The sequence below is a fragment of the Staurois parvus genome, unplaced genomic scaffold (genome assembly GCF_062004578.1).
Source record: "Staurois parvus isolate SC_StPar_1 unplaced genomic scaffold, SC_StPar_1.0 ptg000136l, whole genome shotgun sequence".
Taxonomy (NCBI): domain Eukaryota; kingdom Metazoa; phylum Chordata; class Amphibia; order Anura; family Ranidae; genus Staurois; species Staurois parvus.
The window spans coordinates 15,138,520-15,158,778 of record NW_028317932.1 but is presented as its reverse complement, the minus strand read 5'-3'; the positions used below and the strand labels follow the sequence as shown (position 1 = coordinate 15,158,778).

The 20,259-nt window shown below is 45.3% G+C and overlaps 1 protein-coding gene across 2 annotated transcripts in view; it reads left to right on the top strand.

The window, feature by feature from the left end:
• The first annotated feature begins 18,166 nt into the window (after nucleotides 1-18,166).
• GSDME (gasdermin E) overlaps nucleotides 18,167-20,259 on the top strand; it is a 144,902-nt gene continuing 142,809 nt past the window's right edge. For both annotated transcript variants that reach the window (XM_089673210.1, XM_089673209.1), the window contains exon 1: nucleotides 18,167-18,237. The gene's annotated coding sequence lies outside the window, so the exon portion shown is untranslated. The remainder of the gene's footprint in view (nucleotides 18,238-20,259) is intronic.

Sequence of the window (20,259 nt, the reverse complement as noted above, 5' to 3'; positions counted from 1 at the left end):
TTTTGTAATTAGTTTTTTTGGGGAATTTTGGGATTTTCTTTTACTTTCACTCTCAATGATAATTGTAAACAAGACATATAGAGAGGGTGAATCTCCCCAACAGAGGGCACAGACAGCAACATAGCCTGGCAGGCATTCTAATCCTTCTACTCTCTATCCAAAACTGAGAAAAAAAAATTTGCCTTTAGTTGTACTTAATTGGCACTCATAGAGTTCAATAAAATTATGGGAGGGCTCCACTGGCTTCTGTATAGTTTGCAGTTAATGTGGAGTTCAATTCCAATGTAAGGGTCCATTCACACCTATGCCTTTAAAAGATCAGGTCACCTTTGGTTACATGTTACACCTGTATTTAGTGTGTAACGTGTAACATAGTCTTGGCCAAACATGTTGGCACCCCCTACATTTCTGTCAGATAATGCACCACTTCGCCCAGAAAATTGTTGAAATTACAAATGTTTAGGCATTCTCATGTTTATTTCTTTTGTTTATATTGGTATGACACAAAAAGTGGAGAAACAAAAAGCCAAATGTGACACATTCCACCCAAAACTTCAAAAATGGACTGGACATAATTATTGGCACCTTATCAAAACTGTAAGATTGCATTCCAAGTTTGTGATGCTCCTGAAATTTGGAATTAAACTCACCTGTATCAATCAACAGGTGCTGACAATATAGATATCACCCTGGAAACTAGTTAAAATGGTGTAAAAATGACTCAACCTTTCTGTTGTGTGTCTGTGTTCGACATGCAGAAGTGGAAAAGCAGCAAAGAATTGTCTGAGGATTTGAGAACAAAAATTGTGCAAAAACATAGACAATCTCAAGGTTACAAGTCCACCGTCAGAGATGTTAATGTTCCTGTGTCTACTGCGCGCAACTTTTTCAAGAAGTTTACAGCCCATGACGCTGTATCTAATCTCCCTGGATGTGGACGAAAGAGAAACATTGATCAAAGATTGCAACAAAGGATTGTTTGGTGGCTAAACAACCTCGAACAGCTTCCAGACAAATTCAAGCTGACCTTCAGGCACAGGGTACAACTGTGTCCACTCACACTATACGTCGCCATCTGAATGAAAAGGGACGTTTTGGTAGGAGACCCAGGAGGACCCCACCGCTGACACAGAAACATAAAAAAGCCAGATTGCAGTTTGCCAAGACTTACCTGAGGAAGCCAAAATCCTTTTGGGAGAATGTGCTGTGGAGGCGAAACAAAATTACAGCTTTTTGGTGAAGCTCATCATTCTTCTGTTTTCAGAAAATGAAGTGAGACCTTTAAAGAAAAGAATACAGTCCCTATAGTGAAACATGGTGGAGGCTCAATGATGTTTTGGGGTTGCTTTGCTGCTTCAGGCACTGGATGTCTTCGCCATGTGCATATACGTAGCATTATGAAATATGAAGACTAGCAAAGAATTCTGGGGTGCAATGTAGGGCCCAGTGTCAGAAATTTTGGTCCCATGACGGTCCATGACGGTCCTTACAGCAGAACAATGACCCCAAAGCACACATCAAAAAGGACCCAGAAAGCACTGGGGAGTACTGAACTGGCCAGCAATGAGTCCAGATCTCAATCCCATAGAACACCTGTGAAAAGATCTGAAAACAGCAATTGGGAAAAGGAACCCTTCCAGTCTGAGAGACATGGAGCAGTTGGTGAAAGAAGAGCAGTCCAAAATTCCAGTAGAGAGGTGTAAGAAACTCAGTGATGGTTACAGGAAGTGATTGATTTCAGCTATTTTTTCCAAGTGGTGTGCTACGAAATATTAAATTGAGGTTGCCAATAATTTTGTCTAGTCCATTTTTGTGAATGTGTCAGATTTGGCCTTTTGTTTCTCCACTTTTTTTGCATCATACCAATACAAACACAAACAAAAGAAATAAACATGGGAATGTTTAAACATCTGTAATTGCCTCAGTTATCTGGGTGAAGTGGTGCATTATCTAACAGAAATGTAGGGGTGACAATATTTTTTGCCATGACTGCATTACCAAAGTGCATTTGCTTGCGCCCCTCTGATCCCCTGCTGTGACAATGCGGGGGAATCTTCTCTCGGCACTAGATGTCACAATTTAAAAAGCATGCAGGGTTCTGCCAACATGGCCGTGTCATTCACAGCAGTCTGTGAATGAACTACAACTACCATTGGTAAATGCGGCATATGGCTTGTAGTTCTCAATAAACTGCAAGGTCACTGATGAGCGCTCTCATAGTTTATTGATCTTCCTGCTCTTTCCGGGGAGGTACAGCAGACAGCTAAACTGGTATTCTGCAGGAACCTGACATTGCACCCACAATCTGCTGATCACTGGATCATTTCCCTGCAGGCTCCAGAAAAAAATAAATAAATGCATATTTTTACCTGAAAAAATATGTGCATTTATTTTTTTTTTTAACTTGGAACTTAGCCTTTAAACACACGTTCTCAGGTTTGATGTTGTTTTTTTTGGGGGGGGTTGTTCATGGGTGTGGTGCATTGGTCAAAAATGTTCATATCTTTTTTGATCAATAGATGTATTTTGTCAGGGTCTTTGATAGGTATAGCGGTGCGTGTTACCACATGACAACACACCCACCCAAAGCAATAAAAAAAAAAAAAAGAGGGCAAAGGAAGACACATAACTGTGAATCCAACCTAAGGTCAGAACAGCATTTTTTTCTACAGTGGGAATACAAAAGAATCACCACCATTTAAAATAATCACATTTTGTTGCTTTGCAGCCTGAAATGAAGATGGACACAGTTCTTGTTTTATCCAGCTGTATTTACTTATAACATCCAAGTTAAAGATATAACACCAACATGTCAGAAATGTATGCCAAAAACAGTGCTTGAATATTTCAAAGGTCCTCCAAGTGTCACCTTCGTGTCCAAATAAAGTGCAATTGTCCACTCACAATAAAGATTTCTCTCCCAGATGTTCAATCTCAAAAATAAAATAAAAACTATATAGTGTAATATGTATTATCCTCCCTACATGTGTAAATTGTTCATATACTGTGTTCACATTTAAGCAGATATGGGGTGACTTTTTAAATACCACACCAAATTCATCCTCTCCAATTCAGTCTCCTCTCTAGGGCAGGGGTCCTCAAACTGCGGCCCGCCGAGGCCATTTATCTGACCCGCTGGCAGGGGCGTATTTTCCACGAGGAAGGGACACTAAGTACAGGGGCAGGCAGGGGGCTGCTGTACCTTACCTGGCTTCGGTCCCAGTTCCACAACGATCCAGTCCAGAAAGCGCTGCACCTTCATTCACTCCGGCCACTCCCTCACTCCTGCCGCTCGGCTCCACCTCCTCACGGGTGATTGGGCGCCAGAACTTTAACTCAGGAAAGGCACACAGGCGGCCAATCACCTGCGAGGAGGCGGAGCCAAGAGGCCCCCCGAACATCGAGTGAGGGTGAGGCCGGAGTGAAGAAGGACAGCTGACAGGTAAGTGTGCCGTGCTGATGGTGCTGCTGCAACCAGGTATGCTGACTGCAGCAGCACCATGCTGGAACAGGGGTCAGCAAGTTAAGTGTCATTGGTGTTAGTGGGAGGAATAGTGCCCCATCATTGGTGTCACTGATACTAATGATGGGGCATTATTCCTCCTACTGACACCAATGATGGGGCACTATTCCTCCCCCCCACTGACACCAATGATGGGGCACTATTCCCCCCCCACTGACACCAATGATGGGGCACTATTCCACCCCCCGCTGACACCAAAAATGGAACACTATTCCTTCCCCCACTGACACCAATGATGGGGTATTATTCCTCCCACTGACACCAATGTTGGGACACTATCCCCCCCACTGACACCAATGACGGGGCACTATTCCCCCCCCACTGACACCAATGATGGGGCACTATTCCTCCCAATGACACCAATGATGGGGCACTATTCCTCCCACTGACACTAATAATGGGGCACGATTCTTCCCACTGACACCAATGTTGGGACACTATCCCCTTCCCCCACTGACACCAATGACGGGGCACTATTCCCCCCCCCCACACTGACACCAGTGAAGGGGCACTATTCCTCCCCCCACTGACACCAATGATGGGGCACTATTCCTCCCACTGACACCAATGATGGGGCACTATTCCTCCCACTGACACCAATGATGGGGCACTATTCCTCCCACTGACACCAATGATGGGGCACTATTCCTCCCACTGACACCAATGATGGGGCACGTTTCTTCCCACTGACACCAATGATGGGGCACGTTTCTTCCCGCTGACACCAAAAATGGAACACTATTCCTTCCCCCACTGACACCAATGATGGGGTATTATTCCTCCCACTGACACCAATGTTGGGACACTATCCCCCCCACTGACACCAATGACGGGGCACTATTCCCCCCCCACTGACACCAATGATAAACTATTCCTCCCACTGATACCAAAGATGGGGCACCATTCTTCCCACTGACACCAACGATGCGACACTATTCCTCCCACTGACACCAATGTTGGGACACTATCCCCTTCCCCCACTGACACCAATGATGGGGCACTATTCCCCCCACACACACTGACACCAACGAAGGGGCACTATTCCTCCCCCCACTGACACCAATGATGGGGCGCTATTCCTCCCAATGACACCAATGATGGGGCACTATTCCTCCCACTGATACCAATGATGGGGCACGATTCTTCCCACTGACACCAATGATGGGGCACTATTCCTCCCACTGACACCAATGATGGGACACTATTCTTCCCACTGACACCAATATTGGGACACTATCCCCTTCCCCCACTGACACCAATGACGGGGCACTATCCCCCCCCCCACACTGACACCAACGAAGGGGCACTATTCCTCCCCCCACTGACACTAATGATGGGGCACTATTCCTCCCACTGACACCAATGATGGGGCACTATTCCTCCCACTGACACCAATGATGGGGCACTATTCCTCCCACTGACAGCAATGATGGGGCACAATTCTTCCCACTGACACCAATGATAGGGCACTATTCCTCCCACTGACACCAATGATGGGGCACGTTCCTTCCCACTGACACCAATGATGGGGCACGTTTCTTCCCACTGACACCAATGATGGGGCACTATTCTTCCCACTGACACCAATGATGGGGCACTATTCCTCCCACTGACACCAATGATGGGGCACGTTTCTTCCCACTGACACCAATGATGGGGCACATTTCTTCCCACTGACACCAATGATGGGGCACTATTCCTCCCACTGACACCAATGATGGGGCACGATTCTTCCCACTGACACCAATGATGGGGCACTATTCCTCCCACTGACACCAATGATGGGGCACTATTCCTCCCACTGACACCAATGATGGGGCACTATTCCTCCCACTGACACCAATGATGGGGCACAATTCTTCCCACTGACACCAATGATAGGGCACTATTCCTCCCACTGACACCAATGATGGGGCACGTTTCTTCCCACTGACACCAATGATGGAGCACTATTCCTCCCACTGACACCAATGATGGGGCACTATTCCTCCTACTGACACCAATGATGGGGCACAATTCTTCCCACTGACACCAATGATGGGGCACTATTCATCCCACTGACACCAATGATGGGGCACAATTCTTCCCACTGACACCAATGATGGGGCACATTTCTTCCCACTGACACCAATGATGGGGCACTATTCCTCCCACTGACACTAATGATGGGGCACGATTCTTCCCACTGACACCAATGATGGGGCACGATTCTTCCCACTGACACCAATGATGGGGCACTATTCCTCCCATTGACACCAATGATAGGGCACTATTCCTCCCACTGACACCAATGATGGGGCACTATTCCTCCCATTGACACCAATGATAGGGCACTATTCCTCCCACTGACACCAATGATGGGGCACTATTCCTCCCATTGACACCAATGATAGGGCACTATTCTTCCCACTGACACCAATGATGGGGCACTATTCCTCCCATTGACACCAATGATAGGGCACTATTCCTCCCATTGACACCAATGATAGGGCACTATTCCTTCCACTGATACCAATGATGGGGCACGTTTCTTCCCACTGACACTAATGATGGGGCATGATTCTTCCCACTGACACCAATGATGGGGCACTATTCCTCCCACTGACACCAATGATGGGGCACTATTCCTCCCACTGACACCAATGATGGGGCACTATTCCTCCCACTGACACCAATGATGGGGCACTATTCCTCCCACTGACACCAATGATGGGGCACATTTCTTCCCACTGACACCAATGATGGGGCACTATTCCTCCCACTGACACTAATGATGGGGTACGATTCTTCCCACTGACACCAATGATGGGGCACGATTCTTCCCACTGACACCAATGATGGGGCACTATTCCTCCCACTGACACCAATGATAGGGCACTATTCCTTCCACTGATACCAATGATGGGGCACGTTTCTTCCCACTGACACTAATGATGGGGCATGATTCTTCCCACTGACACCAATGATGGGGCACATTTCTTCCCACTGACACCAATGATGAGGCACATTTCTTCCCACTGACACCAATGATGGGGCACTATTCTTCCCACTGACACTAATGATGGGGTACGATTCTTCCCACTGACACCAATGATGGGGCACGATTCTTCCCACTGACACCAATGATGGGGCACTATTCCTCCCATTGACACCAATGATAGGGCACTATTCCTTCCACTGATACCAATGATGGGGCACGTTTCTTCCCACTGACACTAATGATGGGGCATGATTCTTCCCACTGACACCAATGATGGGGCACTATTCCTCCCACTGACACCAATGATGGGGCACTATTCCTCCCACTGACACCAATGATGGGGCACTATTCCTCCCACTGACACCAATGATGGGGCACATTTCTTCCCACTGACACCAATGATGGGGCACTATTCCTCCCACTGACACTAATGATGGGGTACGATTCTTCCCACTGACACCAATGATGGGGCACGATTCTTCCCACTGACACCAATGATGGGGCACTATTCCTCCCACTGACACCAATGATAGGGCACTATTCCTTCCACTGATACCAATGATGGGGCACGTTTCTTCCCACTGACACTAATGATGGGGCATGATTCTTCCCACTGACACCAATGATGGGGCACATTTCTTCCCACTGACACCAATGATGGGGCACATTTCTTCCCACTGACACCAATGATGGGGCACTATTCCTCCCACTGACACTAATGATGGGGTACGATTCTTCCCACTGACACCAATGATGGGGCACGATTCTTCCCACTGACACCAATGATGGGGCACTATTCCTCCCACTGACACCAATGATAGGGCACTATTCCTCCCACTGACACCAATGATGGGGCACTATTCCTCCCACTGACACCAATGATGGGGCACTATTCCTCCCACTGACACCAATGATGGGGCACGTTTCTTCCCACTGACACCAATGATGGGGCACGTTTCTTCCCACTGACACCAATGATGGGGCACTATTCCTCCCTCTGACACTAATGATGGGGCACGATTCTTCCCACTGACACCAATGATGGGGCACTATTTCGCTCCATAAGACACACTTGGGGGGAAATGTCTGTGCATCTTATGGAGCGGCCGGCCCAGTATTCCTGCCGCTGTTGTATGTCCGCAGTCTCTGGTCATCTCCTGTACTGTGTCCGCATTTGTTCATAGTTTTTTTTGTTTTAAACTATAGTCCGGCCCTCCAACGGTCTGAGGGACAGTGAACTGGCCCCCTGTTTAAAAAGTTTGAGGACCCCTGCTCTAGGGGAACCTCACTCCATATTCCAGATGGGTGTCCGAAGCCCCAAAAAACAACTAAGATGTAATAGTGAAACCCCATAACATAAGAAACACAAAAATAATTAAATTTCTTCTACTACTCACATAAAGTAAGCTTTCAACGTGCATGTCCCTTTTAAGACCCTTATATCATTCCACCACATGAAGTATGCAAAGTCCAATCACTCCATGAGCCTTACTGAATCCTCCAATCACATGGGCATATCTAATGATTCCTCTCAACTTTAATTTCCTACATAGGAGGATCGGGGAGTAGGTAAGTATGGCATGTTAATTATTTTTTATAAATGCCTTTAGTATCACTTTAACATGCAACACCTATCATGTTCTCATATTCTCACCAAACAAAACCAAATTTTGTTTGCTTTTTTAGCCTTTTAGTCCTGGTTCACACCAGGTGCGACTTCAGGTGGGACATGAGATTTGCAAATTGTAGCTGAAGTCGAATCTGATATATTTCATTGTCTTAATATGTGCGATTGCAAGTAGCGTGATTTGAAAAATCGTTCCTGCATTACTTTTTCACCACTTCATTGCAATTCATTAAGGTAAATGGCACTGAAACCGCACCTGTGTCTATATCAACGTTACTTTAAAGTCACACTATAAATGGGACCAAATCGCATTACTTTGAAATTGCATTCACTGTGAACCAGGGCTTAGGCTTTATTTTACCCACAAATAACCAGAGGGATTAAATGTGAGTTGATTCCAGCCTTAAAAAGCCAAGGAATTTCTTGAAGCCGGAAGCAAGGCTTCCAAAACGGGCAGTGGCCTTTTAAACCCTTTTTACATTACTTTTTTTGCCTTTTTATTTTTAAGCATTGTTGGATCTGTTTTTTACAGCCCATTTTGACACCTATTCTGCATCTCTGAGCTTTTTTCCAGAAGCACAAAAATTTAGAGGCACGACCCAAAAATGTATTTGTGTTTTTCCCCTTTTGGCTTAATTTTACCAAGGAATGACCATAGGGATAAAATATCAATTGATTCCAGATTTAAAAAAACAAGAAATTTGTTGGGAAACAACCATCTCCTGAAACTGGAAGTAAGGCCCCCAAAACCAGAAATGGCCTTTTAATCCCTTCTTCCGTGATTTTTTTTTTTGCATTGTTGCATCCATTTTGGGGACTTCTGAGCCCATTTTGACACCTTTTCTGCATCTGTAAGCCTTTTTTCAGAAGTGTGTCAAAAAGCTACAAAGGGCAGCAAACTTATAGAAATTTAGCCAGGGGCAGCACAGCCAGGGGTAGCATTGGCAACTATCATCTTGTATAAAGTATTGATCTTGGATTAAGTACTGAGCATTACACTTCGGCTCTGCATCATCTGAATAACTCTTCTCTATCCCATCACAGGTAAATGTCTGCGAGCAATATCCATCTGCACTATCGCCCATGCCATGTATGAATGATAATTCACCCTGCACTGCTGTATGGTAAATGTCTGTGAGCAATATCCATCTGTACTATCGCCCATGCCATGTATGAATGATAATTCACCCTGCACTGCTATATGGTAAATGTCTGCGAACAATATCCATCTGTACTATCGCCCATGCCATGTATGAATGATAATTCACCCTGCACTGCTATATGGTAAATGTCTGCGAGCAATATCCATCTGCACTATCGCCCATGCCATGTATGAATGATGATGCTCTGCTGTATGGTAATTTATACTGCTTTTAAAATCCACCTCTAACTGGAGCTGATTTATAACTATCAATGTTCTTATTGGTAATTCTTATTGCTTCCAAAATCTTTAACTCTGTTCATATTACTGTGGTGTTTATTTTGCTCTTATTGGTGAACCCAAATTTATGAGCCGATCCTAATCTTTACAACTCTGCCCTCCTGCTCTCTTGTTGTCTCTTGTAGTCCTCCTTTGGTGTGAGAAGTTTGCCCTGCTAGCCATGTGTCTCGCCTATGCATTTCTAATTGATTCATTGGCAATACCCCTACCCAACTTAGTATAAATTTAGGCCTTCCTTAGGGGAGGCATTGCCAAGGGCAGCACTGCAACTATCATCTTTGATTAAGTATTGAGCACTGCAGCGAATGCACAAAGTGAGAAGCAGACAACTACAAATACTAAACAGACTACAAGTGACCTGTTTCCCCATCCAGCTCTTTCAGCTCTTACCAAGTCTGCGTCTTCATCTCACCACTCTGTAACATGCACTCCCTACTCCTCCTTCTCACAGTTGTATCCTCTCTCTTCAAACTCTCCACCCCACAGCTTACATATATCACCCTCACTCCTGTCTTCACCTTATTACTGCACTCATCAACTCCTGCTAATTCTGAACCCACATACTATTAAAACCTCCAGGACACTGGGACCTGTCCCTCCATATAAGTAATACTCCCATATTACCTCTCTCACCCTGCTGCTTCTCCTAACATCTGGAGACATTTCCCCAAATCCTGGGCCGCCATCTTTTTCGTTTGATCATCACACCCGGCACCCCTTATCCTCTAACCGTGGCCGCAATCCACACAATCTGGTTACTATTCCTCTTCTTCCTAGAACCAGTCTCCCCTTTTCCTGTGCCTTTGGAATGCCTGCTCTGTCTGTAACAAACTCACCTCTGTCCATGATCTTTTTATCACAAACTCCATTAGCCTACTTGGAATTACAGAAACCTGGCTTCATGAAACTGACTTTCCCTCTCCTGCTGCCCTCTCCCATGGTGGTCTCCTCTGGACTCACTCTCCCAGGCCTAGTGGACAGAAAGGAGATGGAGTTGGAATCCTCCTATCCCCTCAAAGCACTTTTCAGGCCTTTCACTCACCTCCCTCTCTGTCCCTATCCTCATTTAAAGTTCACTGCATACGTCTGTTCTCTCCAACTTCTTTAAGAATTGCAGTGATCTATCGGCCTCCTGGACCGGTATCAAGCTTCCTGGATGACTTCTCTGCCTGCCTGACTTGCTCTCTTCTGAACTTCCCACAATCATTCTCGGTGAAAAAAACATCCCTATTATTCTTAACACTCCTGCTACCTCTGAACTTCTGAGCCTAACCACTTCTTTTTATCTAAAACAATGGACACATGCTTCTACTCACTCGATTGGTAACTGCCTTGACCTTGTATTCTCCTACCTATGCACTCCTTGCAACCTCACCAACTTTCCTTTTGCTTTCTCTGATTTCTCCCTTATTAGCTTCACTCTCTCCTTGGCTTCCTCCTACTTGTCTTCCAACTACCAGTTACCCGTAGAAACCTTTGCTATCTTAACTCTTCTCGCCTTTTTTCTGCAACAGATTGTCTCTATGACAAAATCTCAGCCCTGGCCTGCCCCAACCTGGCCACTTCTGTCTACAACAGTTCACTGTCATCCAACGTGGACACATTGGCCCCCCTCACTACACACAGAATGAGTCCCCGACCACTACAGCCCTGGCAAACAGACAATACCAGATGCCTCAAAAAATAGCCGTGCTCTTGAGCGTTTATGGCGTAAGACTAAAACCCAGCAAGACTTCAACCAATATAAATCTGCCCTTCAAAAAAAAAAAATTCCCTCCACACTGCCAGACCTATTTTATCACTCTCATTAGCACTCTCTCACGCAATCCCTGTCAACCCTTTTCTACCTCTCTCTACTTTGTCCTTCTTTACCTCCACCCACTAATTCACTCACTGCCCAGGAGATCGTTATCACTTCAGAAATAAGATTGATACAATTCGTGATGAGATCTCCACTGCACAGATATCTCCCTCACCCTACACTCCTTGTCCAGCTGCACAATCTATACTTCCCTTGTTTAACCCAGCTGCTATAGAGGAGGTTGGTAAACTTATTTTTTTTCTAAAGCCCACCTAACCACCTGTCCCCTGGACCCTGTTCCCTCGCAAATACTACAGTCACCCTCTGGCTCTATCCTTTACTCTTTAACTCATATCTTCAATCTCTCCCTTTCTACTGGCATCTTCCCCAATTCTCTAAAACATGTGCTAGTCAACCCCATACTTAAAAAGGCCTCACTGGGCCCCACCAATCTTAGCAACCTAAGACCCATCTCCTTACTCCCTTTTGCCTCCAAACTCCTTGAACTGGCTGAGCTTCCACCTCATTGAGAATAACCTTCTTGATCCCCTTCGGTCTGGATTTCACCAACAACAATCCACAGAACCTGCTCTCCTAAAACTCACAAACAACTTACTAACCTCCAATGGTCACTATTCCTTACTCTTATGTCAGGAATACAAGGTAAGAAAATCGTACAAAAACTTTTGTTGATCAAATGATTGACTGATTTTCTCTACGTTGATGAGTAGGATGTTATAACCGATAACAATATTGTGAATGAAAAAATACGGTTGAACAACATTGAAAAATGTTGTTGTTTCGCATGCAAACAACCGATTTTCTATGCTATGGTATGACGGTCATCAGAAAAAAATCTATAATGCGCTATCACACATGAGCGGAAACAGAAGATGACCCGGACGTTTATGCCCAAGGAATCTTCGTAAACATGAACTAAAAATCCAAATGTTAAAAGTAGATTGACCTAATGAGATAATGAAAACAGAATTATGCATATTATATTTTTATGTATCAGTTGTTCTTGTTTTATATATATAGTTGTTGGAAACAGGCATCAGACATCCTCAGATAGTTCCTGTAGTCATCTGGATTATTCTCCTGTAATTCTCGAATTAGTTCGATGTGTGAATACTGGTCTCGGTTCTGCAGCCACAGCTTGGTCCAAATTCTTCTGTTGCATGTTGTCCTATGTTTATATTTTTGGATAGCCAAAACACCAAGTGTAATTATACAAAGTTTTTTAAATCTGGGCCTTATCCATGTTGAATATCAACTGTACGTTCGTGAAGAAACAACAGGCGTACGAAGATGCTTCCACCTTGGAGCCCGCACAGTATCTATTAATAATACGTTCTAACGCCGGTCCCTGCAACAAAGGACAATGCTCATTTTGGGCGGCAGGGCGTGGCTACAAGGTCACACGCACACTGCATCACTTCCACTTGTACAGAAGACGTCAACACTACGTATGAAATTGACTGCTTGATGAACAATTTTTTTTCAATTTGGTTAATGTGGGCCTTGATTTTGACCAGCGAAACGCTGTTTCATTGGTCGTTGGATGACCAATTGGTCAATTTTCTTACCGTGTATTCCTGGCTTTACTCTTGGACCTCTCTGCTGCCTTTGACACAGTTGACCACCCCCTCCTCCTCAAAAAACTATTTACTTGGTCTCCATGACTGCACTCTCCATTGGTTCGAATCTTACCTATCTCAACGCACCTTCAGTGTCACTTACAATTCTACTTCCTCCAATCACGCATGTGACCCTAACCCATGTGACATGAATGATGTCACATGGGGCGGGGTCACACGGGGGATGTCCCTGGGTGGCCCCGCCCCTTACATATTTAAGAACTGTCAAACCACCGGAGCAGGCAGATGGCAGGAGTCATCTTCGGAAGCGGAGCCTTTTTTTTTTTTTCTTTTTTTGGGTCGGCGGCGGGCATCGTGATTGACGTTGGATCTACTGCAGGGGACATTCTTTTAGTTTTTTCTTTTAATAAAGGACTTGTCAAAGACAGTTTCCTTTTTTCACACTACTCTTTTTCTGTTTTTTTGTGAATGAGTATCGGGACCATGTACCCCATACTCATTCACATGGGGGGGCGGGATCTGGGGGCCCCCTTGTTACAGAGGGCTTCCAAATTCCAATAAGCCCCTTGCCCGCAGACCCCCATAACCACCGGCCAGGGTTGTGGGGAAGAGGCCCTTGTCCCCATCAACAAAGCACCCCCCCATGTTGCGGGCATGTGGCCTGTCATGGCTCACTCCCCCCTCCCCCCCTTTCCTGACCTGCCAGGCTGCATGCTCTGATAAGGGTCTGGTATGGATTTTGGGGGGGACCCCCATGCCATTTTTCTTTTTTTTATTTTGGTGTGTGAGTTCCCCTCTCTCGCTCTCGCTCATGCGCACTGGGCACCCGGCTGTCAAGCCGAGCGCCCACACTACAGAAGCCGGGAAGACAGCGTGCCGCTGGATAGAGGAACAGGTAAGGTCCCGCTGCAGAGCTGACACTAACCAAAGAACAGCTCCACGGAAGTAAGAGCGGGTATCTGTCAAATTCAGGTACCCGCTCCCCCCCCTCCCCAAAGGTCAGCAGTCATCTCCTCTACTATCCACAGTCTCTGGTCATCCCTGTACTGTCCGCAGTCTCTGGTCAGCTCCTGTACTATGTCTGCAGTCTCTGGTCATTTCCTGTACTATGTCCATAGTCTCTGGCCATCTCCTGTACTGTGTCCGCAGTCTCTGGTCATCTCCTGTACTGTGTCCGCAGTCTCTGGTCATCTCCTGTACTGTGTCCGCAGTCTCTGGTCATCTCCTGTACTATGTCCGCAGTCTCTGGTCATCTCCTGTACTGTGTCCGCAGTCTCTGGTCATCTCCTGTACTGTGTCTGCAGTCTCTGGTCATCTCCTGTACTGTGTCTGCAGTCTCTGGTCATCTCCTGTACTGGGTCTGCAGTCTCTGGTCATCTCCTGTACTGTGTCCGCAGTCTCTGGTCATCCCTGTACTGTGTCCGCAGTCTCTGGTCATCTCCTGTACTGTGTCCGCAGTCTCTGGTCATCTCCTGTAGTGTATCTGCAGTCTCTGGTCATCTCCTGTACTGTTTCCGCAGTCTCTGGTCATCTCCTGTACTGTTTCCGTAGTCTCTGGTCATCTCCTGTACTGTGTCCGCGGTCTCTGGTCATGTCCTGTACTGTGTCCGCGGTCTCTGGTCATCTCCTGTACTGTGTCCGCGGTCTCTGGTCATCTCCTGTACTGTGTCCACGGTCTCTGGTCATCTCCTGTACTGTGTCTGCGGTCTCTGGTCATCTCCTGTACCATTGGTTCAGAATATTTTTTTTCCTGTTTTCTGCCTCTAAAACCTAGGTGTGTCTTATGGTCAGGTGCATCTTATGGAGCAAAAAATATGGTACTTAAATTCGTAAACCGAGGTATGCCTGTAATAAGTTCTGGAGAAACTGCACTTGTAGACTGATAAACTAAAAACTCAAATGCGCTGCCCACCCACAGTAATAATTATCAGAGGCTGCTGCAAACACCAACTGTGTTCCCACATAAACAAAACCATAGGAATAAAAAGTGTTGCGCTGCCGAACCAATGTAAACAGAATAAATAAAAAAATAATAACATGAATCAGTACTCAAATATTCAAAATAATGACCAATAAATAAACACCTAGCAGCCATTCACAGCTTGAAAAGTGAACACACTTGATTTCAGAATAAACAAAAATTATAATTAAATAACATATATACCGAAAATAAGCCAAAGTGTAAATACATGAGCATCAGCAACAAGGCTGCTTATATAAAACAAGTCCCCAAGAAAAACAGCCAATCAGTGAAATAAATACATGAAACTAACGAATGGATAAATAAAAAATGAGTGATTACATTAATCGCAAGGCAATAAACACCTGACAGCCCTCCTAACCCACTAAAGGTGCTAAAATAATCCCTACAAGCAAATAGTTGTAAAACACAAATCCAATACAGTGTATAAATGACAATGACTGCTTCAACCAGTGATAAAGGTAATTTAATAAAAGATGACACCATGTAATAGTATGCACTGCATACTAGCGCATTATGAGAAGCATACTTACATACGGAGCCGTTTAGTGCTGGGCTGTCACGGCTCTCTCTCATCCACAGCACTTTTATGTCTTCCTTCCAGGTTCTACATCTTTGGCCACTTAAATGGCCGGGCTGCGGTGATGTCACTTCCATGCATGCACACAGGAGTCACTTCGCCATAGCAGACCATAAATGCAGTCTGAGCTGCGCATGCTCGTCTCAGATCGCGTTACCCACTGAGAGGCAGGGGAGTCATTTATGTCAGCATTTTTTTTAACATAGAATTTACTACCACTTTAATGTATAGAATGCATTACGTTAAAAAAATCTTTTAACTTTACAACCACTTTAAGCCAAATTAGGGAAGAAACCTAAAACAAAATCAGAAATAGTGCCCTTTTAAAGGTAGTGGCTATTTAACCATTAGACGACCGGGCTATAGCTGAATGGCGACTACAGTGCGATCATCTAGTTCTGGGAGGGCATCATATGTCGTGCTCTACTAGAACTGCGCCTACTGTGTACCCCCTGGGGCGCACATCTGGTGAGCTCTGTGATTGCTGTGTCTTTTGGACACAGCTGATCATATGACACTGTAAAGGGCCAATCACAACAGCTTTTTACCATGCGATCAGCTGTGTCCAATGACACAGCTGATCACAATGTAAATAAAGTTGCCGGGTATCAGCTGCACTGGAGAGCTGGTAATCAGTAAGTGCAAGTGTAGTCACACATCAGAGGGCATCAGTGCAGCCCCAACAGTGTGCATCAGTGCAATCCCAGAAGTGTCCATAAGTGCCGCCTCATCAGTACCCATCAGTGCAGCCTATCAGTGCAAATCAGTGAAGGAGAAAAATTACCTATTTGCAATATTTTTTAACAGAAATTTTTTTTCAAAATGTTTGGTCTTTTTTAATTTATTTAGCAATCAAAAAACCCAGTGGTGAGTAAATACCACCAAACGAAAGCTCTATATGTCTAAAAAAAATGATAAAAATGAACAATTACAGTGTTGCATGACTGCGCAAAAGTCATTCAAAGTGCGACAGTGCTGAAAGCTGAAAATTGGCCTGGGCAGGAAGGGGTTGAAAGTGCCCGGTAGGCAAGTGATTACACAGTTAAGCCCAAGTTCTAAAAACCGATTGAATTGTTGAGCCCAGGATAAAAAAAAAATTGAACTGTTGAGCCCAGAATTTAAAATAGATTGAACTGTAGAGCCCAGGATCTAAATATAGATCTAACTGCTGAGTCCAGTATCTAAAAATAGATCAAACTGTGCAGCCCTGAATCTAAAAATTGATCGAACAGTTGAGCCCAGGATCTAAATATAGATTAAATTTTCATGTATCTGCAAAAGGCTCAGAGATGCAGATAAGGTGTCAAAATTTGCTCAATCACAATGGTCCCTGAGCCCAAGATTTCCCCTCTAATCTGATCTCTTGACTCAGGATTTTTGTTCCATCTCTCTCTCTCTCCCCCCTTTGTCTCTCCTTATCGCTCTCTCCTCTCCCTCTCACCCCCCCTGTCCCCCTCCCTCTCTTTCCTCCCCCCCTTCTCTCTCCTCTTCCCCCCCTTTTCTCTCTCCTCTCCCCCCCCTTCTCGCTCTCTCCTCTCCCCCCCTTCTCTTCCCCCCTTCCCTCTCTCCTCTCCCCCCTTCTCGCTCTCTCCTCTTCTCCCCTTCTCTCTCTCTTCCCCACCCTTCTCGCTCTCTCTCTCCTCTCCCCCCTTCTCGCTCTCTCTCTACTCCCCCCCCCTTCTCGCTCTCTCCTCTCCCCCCTTCTTTCTCTCCTCCCCCCCCCCTTCTCGCTCGCTCTCTCCTCTCCCCCCCTTTTCGCTCTCTCCTCCCCTTCTCGCTCTCTCTCTATTCCCCCCCCCTTCTCGCTCTCTCCTCTCCCCCCTTCTCTCTCTCCCCCCCCCTTCTCGCTCTCTCCTCCTCTCCCCCCCTTCTCTCTCTCCTCTCCCCCCCTTCTCTCTCTCCTCTCCTCCTCCCTCTCTCCCCTCTGTAAATAGGACAACTATAGAGGGTGCCTCTCCCTAAGGCCCCATTCACACTGTGTGTAAGGTAATCAGCATTTTTTATTTCATGTATAGGACAGTCCAATCACTTGACTGGGCTGCCTGACCAGCACCAAACATGCCAGAGAGTCTCCAGGTTTGTGGTCATAGAGTAGTGCTTGTTATGTCAGCGAGCGGTTTGGTGTGAATGCAGCATGATTGCCATGTGTCAAAGCGTGCAGCAAAGCGTGCGTCTGCTAACCACATTTGGAGGGCCGTGAACAATGACTGGACCTGCAGGAGGGATTTGCATTTGCAGGACCTTTTCTTTTTCACGTTTCTTGTGCATTTAGGAAACGCCAAGTGTGAACATGGTCTAAGGAGCACCCTAACAGCAACAACAACCTGACAGGGGTTCTAATCCCGCTCCACTCTGTCCAAAACTGAACAATAAAGTTTTGCTTTCAGTTAAAATGTAAGAAAGGATAACATTACAGAAAGTCTAGGTATAAACACGCCGATCTGTCAGGTCACGTCCAATCTATCATCACCAGCTGCCATATGACAGTCACACAGCACGGGAAGGGTTAATGTATCTAGGCTTCCTAGTCATTCCCGCCCTCTCAGTTCTAATAGAGACAAGCTGTCCGACCAATCACAGCGCTTCTAATCCCCCGTGTTCCTCCAATGAAGTACACGGACTTCAGAGAGGGGCGGAGACCAGGTAAGAGACTGCTGTAGTAGCCCGGGCGGTGGAAGAAGTGGAAGGCTGGAGATGTGCGGGGTGAGTTGTGGGAGACGGGTGGTCAGGGGGCTTGGTGTGTATGAGGTGAGGGGGTGGAGGACACTTGTAGGAGGTCAGGGACACATGGAGGGTGCACTGCTCGGAGTCTTCTCCAGGAACTATACTGACCGCAGGTAGTTATGTGATGTGTGAAGACCTGACCACACACACAGTACATGAGAAATACCTGATCGTCTATTGTGCCTTCAGCTTCCCTCAGTGTGTTGTGTATTGAAGTCACTGAGTAATGGAGAGATGGAATGTTCCAGTGTCCAGCCCCAGGCAGAGGTGAGGGTTCCCCCTCCATCTCATCTACTCTCACCCATCATTTAAAGTGCAATTCTTTTTCCCTTTTTGTATAGTTTAGTATAGAGGAGAGGGACGAGACCAGCTGTCACGTGTTGTTGCTGAGTCACGTGTTGTTGCTGAGTCACGTGGCTCTCTATTCCCTGTGTACAGTCAGTTATCAGTGAAAGTAGATTGCACATTTTGGGTTGTCCTCAGATCAGTGGGGCCCCTTCACACTATTCTTCTATAGGGCCAGCTGTTTGTGCTGCACTCTAGCAGAGAGCTTTGGTTTTTCTGCATTAGAGCTCGTTCACACTTGACTTTATTTCTAACTCTTGCCAAAAGCCTCTATAGCGTTAGGTGTTTGGGAAGCGTGTTACCGCTCCTCAAACGCTCCTAAACCGCCCTATGTGTGGTTTTGAGGTGGTTGATAGGCATTTGCCAAGTGTTAAAACTGCACCACAAACTCCTATAATGAAGTTAAATGGTACTAATGCTCTGCAAACGCACGATTGTGGAGCAGCACCATAGACTTGAATGGGAGGCTTCACCTCTTCCTGTCTGTTAGCCAAGTCCAACTCTAGCTGTTTGACATCTCCCAGCACACATCCAACACTCCAACAGGTCCTTCTCAAGAACTCTTACTCTACACACCATTTTATAGTTCCCATCAGTGCTTGCAGTTCCAGGTGCAGAAAAAAAGTAGAACAGGCTGCATTTTTTTTCTGCACAGAACTGTACTGGAATGTGGTAAAACGCACTGGAACACACATGTAAATTGAAGACAAAGAGAAGAAAAAATTAACTGGAATGCATAAAAAAAACGCACTGAAATGCGTCAAAAACGAGCATGCAAAAATGCATCCGGAACGCACCTGGACTGAGTGTGAACTGGCCCTTAATGTCGGCATAAGAGGTCAAATTAAAGTATGTGCTGTAACTAACTTTGTTGACTAGCTATGTTATGTAAAAAGCTGATCTGTGTTGACAGTCTATAGGATTATGGCGTCCTCTGTGACTGCTTATTTCACAATCTCTCCATCCAGTAAACTTAAAGTATTTATAGCTGAAGAATGTGATGTGACCTTTTCCACAGACAGCCATGTGCCTGATTTCCATACCGCAGTTCATATCATAAATCAAACCTATATAATGTAGATCAGTCTTTCTCAGCCTATTATAAATATATTCTGTTTACCTATTACCCTTCATGCCGAAGGGGAAAACAAATTGCAATGCCTAAGCACAATTGTGCAACTTTGACATGTGTTAGTAAATCCGTACATATCACAGCTACAGTGTACATTCAGGTGAATTATGCCTTGTTTTTTTTCAAGACAAATTTGGCTTTCATTTGGAAGTTAATGGTAATGGATATCTCCTGATATTATTTATATATATATATATATATATATATATATATATATATATCAATGGAAAACTGACCCAAAATAGTAAATTTATAGTAAATAGTAATTTTTTTTTTAATTTTTTTTTTTAATTTAGCTGTAAATTTCTTGTTACCATAACCTACCACCAAAGAACATCCCAAAATAAATTCTCCTGCTCCTGACGATCGCAGTGATGCCACATACAGAGCTTAAAGTAAGTATTGAACACGTCACCATTTTGCCTAGATAGTTCTAAAGGTGCTGTTGACATTACATTTTCACCACATGTTGGTAACAACCTATGCAATCCATACATACAAAGAAACCAAAACAAATAAGCTCA